This window comes from Grammomys surdaster, unplaced genomic scaffold, assembly GCF_004785775.1.
Source record: "Grammomys surdaster isolate TR1022 unplaced genomic scaffold, NIH_TR_1.0 63, whole genome shotgun sequence".
NCBI classification, from domain to species: Eukaryota; Metazoa; Chordata; class Mammalia; order Rodentia; family Muridae; genus Grammomys; species Grammomys surdaster.
In genome coordinates, this window is record NW_021604565.1 from 7256418 (window position 1) to 7268420 (window position 12003).

The window sequence follows — 12003 nt, forward strand, 5'->3', positions numbered from 1 at the left end:
CTTCCCCTTCTTCCCCTTTTTCCCCTTCCCCTTCTTCCCCTTCCCCTTCTTCCTCTTCCCCTTCTTCCCCTTTTTCCCCTTCTTCCCTTTCTTCCCCTTCTTCCCCTTCTTCCCCTTCTTCCCATTCTTCCCCTTCTTCCCCTTCTTCCCTTTCTTCCCCTCCCCCTTTTCCCTTGTTCCCCTCCCCCTTCTTCCCCTTCTTCCCCTTCTTCCCCTTCTCCTTCCCCTTCCCCTTCTCCTTCTTTTTCCTCTTCCTCCTCTTCCTCTTCTTCTTCCTCTTCTTCTTGTATTGAATAAACAAAGAGAACAGTGTCTACAGGAATCAGTTTTGAGTTTATGAATAAATAATATTAGAAGTAACTTTAGACAGTACAGATTTCAAAACAAGAAAAGTTAAAATTACATAAGATAATTATATTATAATGTTAAAGGGTCAATATTTTAAATAAAAAATTAGACTTTTAAATGTATCTGCATTAAAAAAAATGTGCCAAATCACTACAAGAAAAATCATGGCAAAACTGAAAAGGAAAATAGAAGAATATATTTTTTTAAAAAAAATATTTTAAAATTTTCTTCCTGTGTCTTCCCATGCCTTCCCTCCTCTGCTCACTCCTCTGTCTTTGTCTCTGTCTTTGTCTCTGTCTCTCTCTCTCTTTGTTTACATTGTTTGTTTGTATACATGCACACATGCACACACACACACACACACACACACACACTTGCACATGCATGCCTGGTTGTCTATATGTGTTTATTTTGTATGCTGGTGCTTGTAGAAGTAAGAAAAGGGCAATTGGGTCCATGGGAACTGGTATTACAGAAGTCTGTGTGACAACTGTTGTGGGTATTAGACATCAAATCAGGTTCCTTAGCAAGAACAGCAAGCATTGTTCATGACTGATCCATCTCTACAACCAATTTGGCAAATACTTTAACACACTTTTTTCAGAGATGGAAAGGATAAAGTAGTGAAATTCAAGACTCATTCATTTTTGTTGTTCACTTCCTGACACAACAGCAAATCTTATACTCTTCTCAAACACAAGATAAAAATCACCAAGATAACTCATATTCATGGTCATAGAATATGTCTTAATAAACCTAATATAAATAAAAAATTAAACTAGAAATTATTTCTTAGAAGTAAATTGAAATGTCTGTGTACTCAAAGATCATATCATATACTCACAATTGAGATAATGGTGGTGGGAAATTTCTAAGAGGAATTTTGAACTATGGTGCATTGAAAACATAATTGAATAAAATTTTAAATATGGAATAAATTAAATTGAAAGCTACAAATTGGAATAAAACTATCATAATAATTAATGAGATATTAAGCAAAGAACAATAGGAACATAATCAAACTATTTATTCAAAATATCCATAGTATCAGCAAGTTTCAAGATAATCTAAGAAAGATGAATAAAATCAGAAAGGAGACACCATAACAAAGGATGGTACAAGTTCTTGATCCTCGATATCAGAAACATAACACTTGGAACTATTCTGACAGTGAACAACATATTACTATATGAGACGAACCTCAAAACGGATATCCAAAATTTGAACTAATGAAAGCATATCCTGTAGAAACCCATTCCAAGGAATATATATATACATATACATATACGTATATGTATATATATCATAGAGGGATTTTTTTGTATCACTGAATGCAGATATTAGAAAATAAAACCCAGATGTTTATACCAGAGAACTATTGAATATAAACAAAATTAAACTGAGAGCAAGCAGAAGAAACAAAGTAATAAAAGCATAAGGCGAACAAACATGGTTTTTAGTTGTAAGAATGTCCATTGGAAAAAAACAAAGTCTTTTTAGTTTAAGTTCAATAAAATCAATGTCTCTAGACAATTAAGGCAGAAGTTGAGCAAGTTTAGTGTGTCAGAAAAGAAAGGGATATGACAGAAGCTATAGTGAGCATCACAGGTAACTGTGTGCATATTTGATGAGATAAATGAAAATATGTCCAGCTTTCAAAAGCTACAACTTGGATATAAAAGAATGTGCATGTACAATTTGCACTAAAAGAAGCTATTTGATTATTTGTATAACTATTAAATAAATTAACAGGTAGTGTTGTCATATGCAAATGGCAGAGCACATGTCTACCATCAGCAAAACTTGGTATCAGTTTAGGAAGGTAAATTAATGACAACTACTCTTATTGTATGACGCTAATATTACATTTTCTAAATGTTATATTAATTAAATTATGATAACATTGTTATTTTCATAAAAGTTAAAGTTGTGAGTCAATCAATTTTATATTATAAAAATGTTACTCATTTTAAATGATGCCTGTCCTATATAATTGTGCTTTTTCAAATACATACATAAACTTCAGATTCATAACATTGACATTTTTTTCACTAATTTATCTTGATTAATGAACTGGCTGAGGGCAAATGGGAGGAAAATAAATATTAGTGTTGAAGGCTAAAACACAGTTTCTCTTGACTCTGTGTTACCATTCATTAAAGTGAATAATGGGTATGACTCACAGCAGACATGGGCTCAGGCTATGGCGCAGGCACTACAAGCAGCATTGAAAATAACTTTTCACATTATTGTGAGTTACATACCAAATTATATCTGTAGAGCACTGTTTTAATTGAATAGATTGGAAAACAAAAATTATGCATTAACACTTGAAGATAGCACCCTGCTGGCAGAACAGTATTCTGAATTTAACTTTCGTCTCTATAAAGTGAATACAATGAGAGGGAATATAGGACTTACTGCTAATACTATAATAATTTCTAAGTACAGATAAATTGTGCTAAGTTTATTGTAAATATATTAAAATTATGTATTCTGAAGTGTTTTGCGACTTACTTAGATACCTAGGCTCATCTCAGGATTCAGTAAGTTTTCCTTCATTAACATCTTTCTCAGTTATTGCTTTCTTTTGAATTTTAAGTATTTCTATGTTAATATTACAGTTAACATATATACAGTAAGAGGCACATTGGCAGGTAACGAGTGGCAGCAACGGGTCCTGAGTCCAATGAGAGCAGCAGCAATTTTGTATTTTGTACATACATTTTGTATATTCTGTATATGATGACTTCTGTGAGCAATGACCGTTGCTGAGGTGCACGGGGAAAAACATATATGGCAATAATACATGCAACACAGTCACAGAGATAAGTGGTACAGGCAGCACCGGAACAGACGCGGCTTGCTCAAGTGATCTTTGATAAGAATGATTCAGATTTTGAAGTTAAAGTTAAACAACTTATGAAAGTGACAGGAAAAAATCAGGATGAATGCATTGTGGCCCTACATGACTGTAACGGTGATGTGAGCAAAGCTATCAATACAGTGCTTGAACAGAATTCTGACACCACTTTATGGGAGACTATAGGAAGGAAGAATAATTTTGGAAGAGAAAGCTCAGAAAACAAAGAAAACAGAGAGAAGAAGACAGAGAGAGAAGCAAGTCGTAGACGGGGAAACAACCACAAGGGAAGATGTGGCAACCGAGGCTGAGAGTTCAAAGGTGAAGAGAATGGAATTGATTGCAGCCAAAGAGACATACAAGTCTTCAGAACAAGGTAAGTCACCCAGGGGCAGAGGACTTGGATGTGACAGGGCAGAGGGACAGGAAGGTTCTCTGATCAAAGCATGGGGACATTCAATCCTGCAGACTATGTCTACCGATGTCCTGCAGTCCATGTCTACAGATAGCTGCGGGACAAAGTTGGTAGTTTGGGAAGCTTATAAGAACCATACAGATGAGGGACCTGAAGCGCTGGGAAATCTCAGGAGCTGCAGAGCAAAAGCTCTTACAGACTTAAAGGTGCCTGGAAGAATTCTGTGGAAGAGTAGACAACAGACTACTGGAGTGAAGATCTTTCTGAGTATTCACTGCTTCATCTGTTCCAGCAGAGAATCATGTCACACCTGGGAAGAGCATTGATCTGGTGGCCTTGCTCCACAAGCCTGCTCCTCCCACCGGAGCCGAGAAGTCAATTCCTTTGAAATGATCCAGCAGCAGGACTTTAGCCAAGCTCTTGACTTCACAAATTCTTGGCACAACAATCAGGTGGTACCAGGGACTGCAAACTCTACTTCTACCACCTCATACTTCTCCTCTGAGTTTGTCATCTGTCCTTGACTCAGGATTTGGAGAGCTGACTCAATCAAAGATGGTGAACATCTCTAACTCCCAGATTGAAGTTGAATCCACCAGGTTTGAGCCCATTTCCTGCCACTTCAAGCGCACAGCAGAATGATAGTGCAAGCTCTCTGGCCACCACTGCTGCTTCGGACTTCAAGTTCTTGGTGCCCCAGCCCTCAGTCCTCAGTCGTTTGGACTTCAAATCTCAGGCTGAACCATCTCCAGTTCTCAGCCAACTGAGCCAACAACAGCAACACCAGGCCCAGGCAGTCAGTGTTCCTTTTCCTGTTTTGGAGCCTTTCCTTCTCCGACAACGCTTTGAGAATCAACACCTGGGGATGGTCCTTCTACTGTCAACAGACTTTTGCAGCTTCCTAACATGGCTGTTGAAAATATTGTATCTGCCCACCAATCACAGCCCAAACACATTAAACTCCCTAAGCGCTGGATAACCTCCAGGTTCTAAGGTTCCTATGTCCACAGCGGAAATTCCCAGATCTACAAATGTCACAGGGCTGAATGTTCAGTTTAAAGCCCTGGAATGTGGATCAGAGCCATCACTCTCTGAGTTTGGATCAACAGCTTCAGCAAATGAAAACAGTAACCAGATTCCTCTCAGCTTGTTCCCGAAATCTGTAAGTGAGCCCTTGAATGCCTCTTTACCGATGGCCAGTGCTGTACAGAGCTCCACCTGCACAACCTCAGTTGTTACTGCCTCCACTTTGACCAGCTCCCCCTTGAGCTCCCTTAGCCCAGTAACAACTTCTTCCTCTTATGACCAGAGTTCTGTGCATACCAGGATATCATACAAAAGTCTGCAAAGCCCACCAGACTCAACTCCAGGCTCTGTTGGACATGGTGGTGGTCGAAGTCAGCACACAGTAGACACTCCTTTAACTGTTCCAGCTCCAAAGAAAACAGACCTTCCTGCCCTCCTGTCTGTGAGCTCCCTACCCAGCCCTCTTCATCCTAGCACACCGCCACTTTGCCATCTAAGACCCCTCTCTGATGAACTGTCCAGCAGCCATCTTTCTGAGCTCATCAGCTCCCTTTCTGGCCACCAGAACAGCTTGTCTTCTGTACGTGCAACATGTTCCACAAGCATGCCACACACTCATACCAGTGTGGAGTGTACCACATGTCAGTCAGCTGCCTTCTCAACAGCAGCAACCTCTGCTCCAAGTGCCCCATCCTCAGGGCTTGTCCTGCCTGGGAGTGTGAACACTGTGAGAAGCTTATTCCTGGGTGGGAGCACTGTGAGCATACCTAGCAGCAGTAACAGGGCCACAGCCTTGGTGACCTTAGGCAAAGTATCTCTAAATCTGCCTCAAGGGGTGCCTCCCAATCAGTACCTCATGGGCCCTGGAGGGCTGCTTCCTGCTTACCCAGTCTACGGCTATGGTGAGCTCCAGGAGCTGTAGTCATGACTGCCAATGTATTACTATGGAACTCACTTTGCAGTACCCACAGCCCTTGACAGCCGAGATGGGAATCTAACTAATAATCCATATTTAGGTGACGTCACAAAGTTTGGTTGAGGAGACTCTGCATCTCCCGAACCTCCAATAACATCAGATCAGACACAGCAGATCCAATCTCAGACCCACTACACAGCCCAGCAGCCCCTTTTGAATCCTTCTCTGCCATCTGGCTACAGCTATACATAACTACACAGGCGTGCTCAGTGCCTTCTAGTATGGGATCACTATGTTTGTCCTTCCAGCCTCAATGAAGCAGCACGGTGTGACCCTCAGCACTCCCCCGTCTCCTTTTCAGCAGGCGAGTGACTATGGGCAGCACACTTACAACACAGATTATGACTATTTGACCTAGGGAATAGCGACAGGAGACTACACCAAGGGCGGCTATGGTGGATCATCTCAGGCACCAAAATAGTTTACTGGTTCTGGGCCTGGCAAAGGAGTATCAGTATCTTCAGGCACTGGCATACCTGGTAAGACTGGATCTGTCTACAAGAATACACAGACTTTTGACAAAGCAGGGACGCCATGCAGGGACTCTTCCACCTTTCAGCCTGCCCCCTTCGTTGGGCTCCCTTGGGCCTCTGGCCCCTGGAGCAGCCCCTGGCTACGCACCTGCCCCTTTCCTGCATATCCTTCAGGCCCACCAGCAGCCCCACTCCTAGCTGCACCACCACTTACTGCAGGATGCCCTGGTGGCTCTGGTCAGCGAAACCAGCCTGGCTCCCTGCAGCCCAAATCTCAAGCCTCCAAGCCTACCTATGGCAACTCGACATACTGGACAAACTAGACCCTGGAAAAAAGAGGGTAGGCTCTTGGGCAGGGTATACTTTGGGCATGAGAGGACACATGGAGCACATTTCTGGGAGCCTGGTGCCCTTCCTAGAATTCTGAGACATAACTGTCAGCTGAGCCTCTGTGAGAAGCCTGCCTCCTGTTGGGAGCCGACTTTGAGCAGAAAGCGGCTATCATCTTTGCAGCCATCTTGAGCCATATACCATGACAAGAGACTTGTTTTCAACAGCCTACAACAGCTGAGCACACTCTGATAATTATCTTGATATACCCATGATTTCCTTTCAATCAAGGCCAGGCAGTGGTGGCACATGCCTTTAATCCCAGCACTTGAGAGACTCAAGGCGAAACTCAAGGCGAGACTTGAGGAGAGATATAAAAGGAGAGACTTGAGTAGAGAACAGAGCTGACTCAGACTCGGTCTCCAGAGCAGACTCAACAGACTCTGTCTCGTCTCTAGAGCAGACTCTGTCTTGTCTCCAGATTAGACTCCCTGTCTTGTCTCCATTCTTCCCATCTCCATCCCCAGTCTCTCTCTTGCTAGACCCTGACCTGCGGACTGGAACAGCAGAACGGGCCGTTACTGCCTCCCAGACCCACTATTCTATGTAACGTATTTATGTATGTATTTGTAGTTGTGGTAGAAGCCTAGAGGAGCAGGGCTATGATTACGGGTAGCATACAAGTGTGCTATCCCAGTCTGAACGCCCTTATTATATATAGCCAAGTAGTCCCCATTCCCTCTCTTCTGCTTTCAGACTTTCCATGTGGCACCAGCTCAGTAGGCTTCTGAGTGTGTGACTGAAGGACTGGAGGTTTGGGGCTTGGTCAGTACCAATGAAGAATCACAACATATCTGATTCCCTGTGAACCGTTATGTTTTTCACTCTGTAATCACGACATACTTGTTTTTGAAGAAAAAAAAAAGCATATATACAATATAGCTTCCCAAGAGCCACCACCAGAAAAAATTAGAAGGTAATTTGTAAGCATGACTCTACCAGAATTACAAAAACAAATATAGAATTCTTTTGCCTCCTTGTGACCAATAAAATAAGTAATAGGTTTGCATGAAGCTGAGAATTTTAACAGGGGCTCAGGTTCGAGCTATCAGGCCCTACAAGCAACTTTGAATATACCTTTAATGTTATTGTGAGTTACATACCAAAAGTTCTTGTGGAACATTCTGAAACTCAATGGAAAAGTGTTTAGTTCTCTAAGAACAACTGTTTCACCATTGCAACAAACTGCTAGTCTGCCTGGCAGGTTGGTTCTATAGTACACAGGGCCCAGTGTTGGGTAAGATTACTGATGGCTACTCCCAGCAGCCTGCATGGCACCGTCAAGTACTGTAATGAAAGCTAACCAACAGGAAGTAGGTTTCTCAGTTGATTTGAGATTGAATCACCATTCCTCATAGCTAAAGTGTGTTCTGTCTTCACTAATAGAAACTTACCATGCTGTTACATTGGATTAACAAGTGCAGTTCAAATGGGAGTATTAATTTAGCGACCTCATGGTCTTCCCTGACTAATAAACAGATGTATTCCATATCTTTTACCTTGATTTTAATTTAAAAAAACATGCTTTTCAAGTGTGATATTTTCTAGTTCCATCCATTTGCCTAAGAATTTCTCGAATTCATTGATTTTAATAGCTGAGTAATATTCCACTGTGTAAACGTACCACATTTTCTGTATCCATTCCTCTGTTGAAGGACATCTGGGTTCTTTCTAGCTTCTGGCTATTATAAATAAGGCTGCTATGAACATAGTGGCACATATGTCCCTGTTATATGTTGGAGTATCTTCTGAGTATATGCCCAGGAGTGGAATAGCTGGATCCTCAGTTAATGCTATATTCAATTTTCTGAGGAGCCACCAGACTGATTTCCAGAGTGATTGTACCAGCTTGCAATTTCATCAACAATGGAGGAGTGTTCCTCTTTCTCGACATCTTCTCCAGCATCTGCTACCACATGAGTTTTTGATGTTGGCCATTCTGACTGGTGTCAGATGGAATCTCAGGGTTGTTTTGATTTGCATTTCCCTGATGACTAAGGATGCTAAACATTTCTTTAGGTGCTTCTCAGCCATTCGAGTTTCCTCAGTTGAAAATTCTTTGTTTAGCCCTGTACTTCATTTTTTTAATAGGGTTATTTGGTTGTGTGGAGTCTAGTTTCTTAAGTTCTTTGTATACATTGGATATTAGCCCTCTATTGGATATAGGATTTGTAAAGAACTTTTCCCAATGTGTTGGTTGCCATTTTGTTCTATTGACAAGTGTTGTGGTTTTGTTAATTTGTATATTGCTTCTGTATCCTCTGTTAGTCTGGCTAAGAGTTTATCTATCTTGTTGATTTTCTCAAAGAACCAGCTCCTGGTTTTGTTGATACTTTGTATAGTTCATGTTGATTCTACTTGGTTGATTTCAGCCCTGAGTTTGATTATTTCCTGTAGTCTACTCCTCTTGGGTGTATTTGCTTCTTTTTTGTTCTAGATCTTTCATGTGTGCTGTCAAGTTGTTAGTGTATCTTTCTCCAGTCTTTTTGTAAGCACTTAGAGCTATGAGTTTTCCTCTTAGTACTGCTTACATTGTGTCCCACAAGTTTTGGTATGATGTGTCCTCATTTTCATTAAATTCTAAAAAGTCTTTAATTTCTTTCTTTATTTCTCCGTTGACCAAATCATTGTTGAGTAGAGTGTTGTTCTGTTTCCATGTGTATGTGGTCTTTCCCTTGATTTTGTTATTATTGAATACCAGCCTTAGTCCATGTTGATCTGATAGGATGCCAGGGATTATTTCAAACTTTTTGTATCTATTGAGGCCTGTTTTGTGATCAATTATATGGTCTATTTTGGAGAAGGTACCATGAGGTGCTGAGACAAAGGTATATTCTTTTGTTTTAAGATGAAATGTTCTATAGATGTCTGTTAAATCCATTTGGTTCATAACTTCTGTTAGTTTCACTGTGTCTCTGTTTAGTTTCTGTTTCCATGATCTGTCCATTGCTGAGAGTGGTGTATCAAAATCCCCCACTATTATTGTGTGAAGTGTAATGTGTGCTTCGAGCTGTAGTAAAGTTTCTTTTATCAATGTGGGTGTCCTTGCATTTGGGGCATAGATGTTCAGAATTGAGAATTCATCTTGGTAGATTTTTCCTTTCATAAATATGAAGTGTTCTCCCTTATCTTTTTTGATTACTTTTGGTTGAAAGTCGATTTTACTCGATATTAGAATGGCTACTCCAGCTTGTTTCTTGGGACCATTTGCTTGGAAAAATGTTTTCCATCCTTTTACTATGAGGTAGTCTCTGTCTTTGTCACTTAGGTATGTTTCCTGTATGCAGCAAAATTCTGGGTCCTGTTTACCTATCTAGTCTGTTAGTCTATGTCGTTTTAAAGGAGAATTGAGTTCATTGATGTTAAAAGACATTAAAGAAAATGATTGTAGCTTCTTATTTTTGTTATTAGAGGTGAAATTATGTTTGTGTAGCTATCGTCTTTAGACTTTGTTGTAAGATTACTTTCTTGCTTTATCTAGGTTGTAGTTTTCCTCCTTGTATTGGAGTTTTCCATCTATTATCCTTTGCAGTCCTGGATTTGTGGGAAGATATTTTGTAAATTTTGTTTTGTCATGGAATATCTTGGTTTCTTCATCTATATTGATTGAGAATTTTGCTGGGTATAGTAGTCTGGGCTGGCATTTGTGTTCTCTTTGGGTCAGTATGATTTGAGTTCAGGATCTTCTGGCTTTTAAAATCTCTGGTGAGAAGTTTGGTGTAATTCTCATAGGTCTGCCTTTATATATTACTTGACCTTTTTCCCTTATTGATTTTAATATTCTTTCTTTGTTTTGTGCGTTTGGTGTTTTGATTATTATGTGACAAGTGGAATTTTTTCTGGTCTAGTCTATTTCTGTAGGCTTCTTGTATGTTCATAGGCATCTTTTTCTTTAGGTTAGGAAAGTTCTTCTCTATAATTTTGTTGAAGATATTTACTGGCCCTTTAAGTTGGGAACCTTCACCCTCATCTATACCTATTATCCTTAGGTTTGGTCTTTTCATTGTGTCCTGGATTTCTTGGATGTTTTGTGTTAAGAGCTTTTTGCATTTTGCATTTTCTTTGACAGTTTTGTCAATGTTTTCCATGGTATCTTCTGCAAATAAGATTCTCTCTTCTATCTCTTGTATTCTGTTGATGATACTTGCATCTATGACTCCTGATCTCTTTCCTAGGTTTTCTATCTCCAGGGTAGTCTCTCTTTGAGATTTCTTTATTGTTTCTACTTCCAGTTTTAGATCCTGGATGGTATTGTTTAATTCCTTCACCTGTTTGATTGTGATTTCTTGTATTACTTTAAGGGATTTTTGTGTTTCCTCCTTAAGGACTTCTACCTGTTTCCCTGTGTTCTCCTGTTTTTCTTTAAGGGTATTATTTATGTCCTTCTTAAAATCCTCTATCATCATTCTGAGAAATGATTTTAATTCTGAGTCCTGCTTTTCTGGTGTAATGGGGTGTCTAGGACTTGCTATGGTGAGAGAACTCAGTTCTGATGATGCCAGATAACTTTCGTTTCTGTTGCTTATGCTCTTGCACTTACCTTTTTGTCATCTGGTTAACTCTACTGCTACCTGCACTCACTGTCTCTGACTGGAGCCTGTATTCCAATTATCTTCCTTTTGTCAGAACTCCTGAGAGTCCAGATGTCTCTGTGATCCTGTTATACTGAATTCCTAGGTCAAAAAGCTCTCCTGGGACTCTTCTGGGATCCCAAAATCCTGCTGCTCTGAGTACAATGGTTCCTTTGCTGCTTTGAGTGCAGTGGTTCCTCTAGGATGGCTCAGGATATGGTATCTTCATAGGAGCAGACCAACTAGATGTCTGCCCCAGACAAATGTACCAAGCCAGGGGGTAGAAGGGGAGTGGTATTCTGGAGGGGCAGGGTTTGGGTGTCTAATGAGTGCTGCGTGCCCCGGGTTCCCAGTTGCAGCTCTGGGGTATAGGGTTGTGACAGAGGGTTCTTACCTCCTGTTCTGAATGGAGTGGTTCCTCTAGGATGGCTCAGGATATGGTATCTTCATGGAAGTAGACCAGCTAGCTGTTTGCCCCAGCCAAAAGGAATAAGAGAGGTGGCTCATTCTTTTTTTAGTTTCACTAAGTATCTGGTACTCACCCCTGTCCTAAGTCAGTGTTCCTGTCTTAGAAACTAAGCAACATATAGTGTCTTTATCAATAATTACAAATTGTTTCCATTGTTTTCCCATGGAGTCACTGAAAACTAGTCAATAAAGGTAAGATTTTTTGATTGTTTGTTTTACTAGGGATGATTGTATTTCTCTTTAGTTAGTTGTATAATGCCAATGTTCACTTCAGTTTTCTTTCTCCAATTACCATATAGTGAGTGGCTTCTTGATGTGGATATAATGCATTGTGAAAATTTTAATTTCTATATGTTCATGTCCTCTTTATCATTTTTGTTTCATTCAGCTATAGGTAGTTTTAAATATGCTGTGTATTAGATTGAATGACATTTGAAATATGTACAAAATACTTGACATTAGAATGGATTTAA

The 12003-nt window shown here is 40.2% G+C and overlaps 1 pseudogene; it reads left to right on the top strand.

Moving 5' to 3' along the window:
* The first annotated feature begins 3090 nt into the window (after positions 1–3090).
* On the top strand, positions 3091–6424 carry LOC114621709 (annotated as a pseudogene).
* The last annotated feature ends 5579 nt before the right edge of the window (positions 6425–12003 follow it).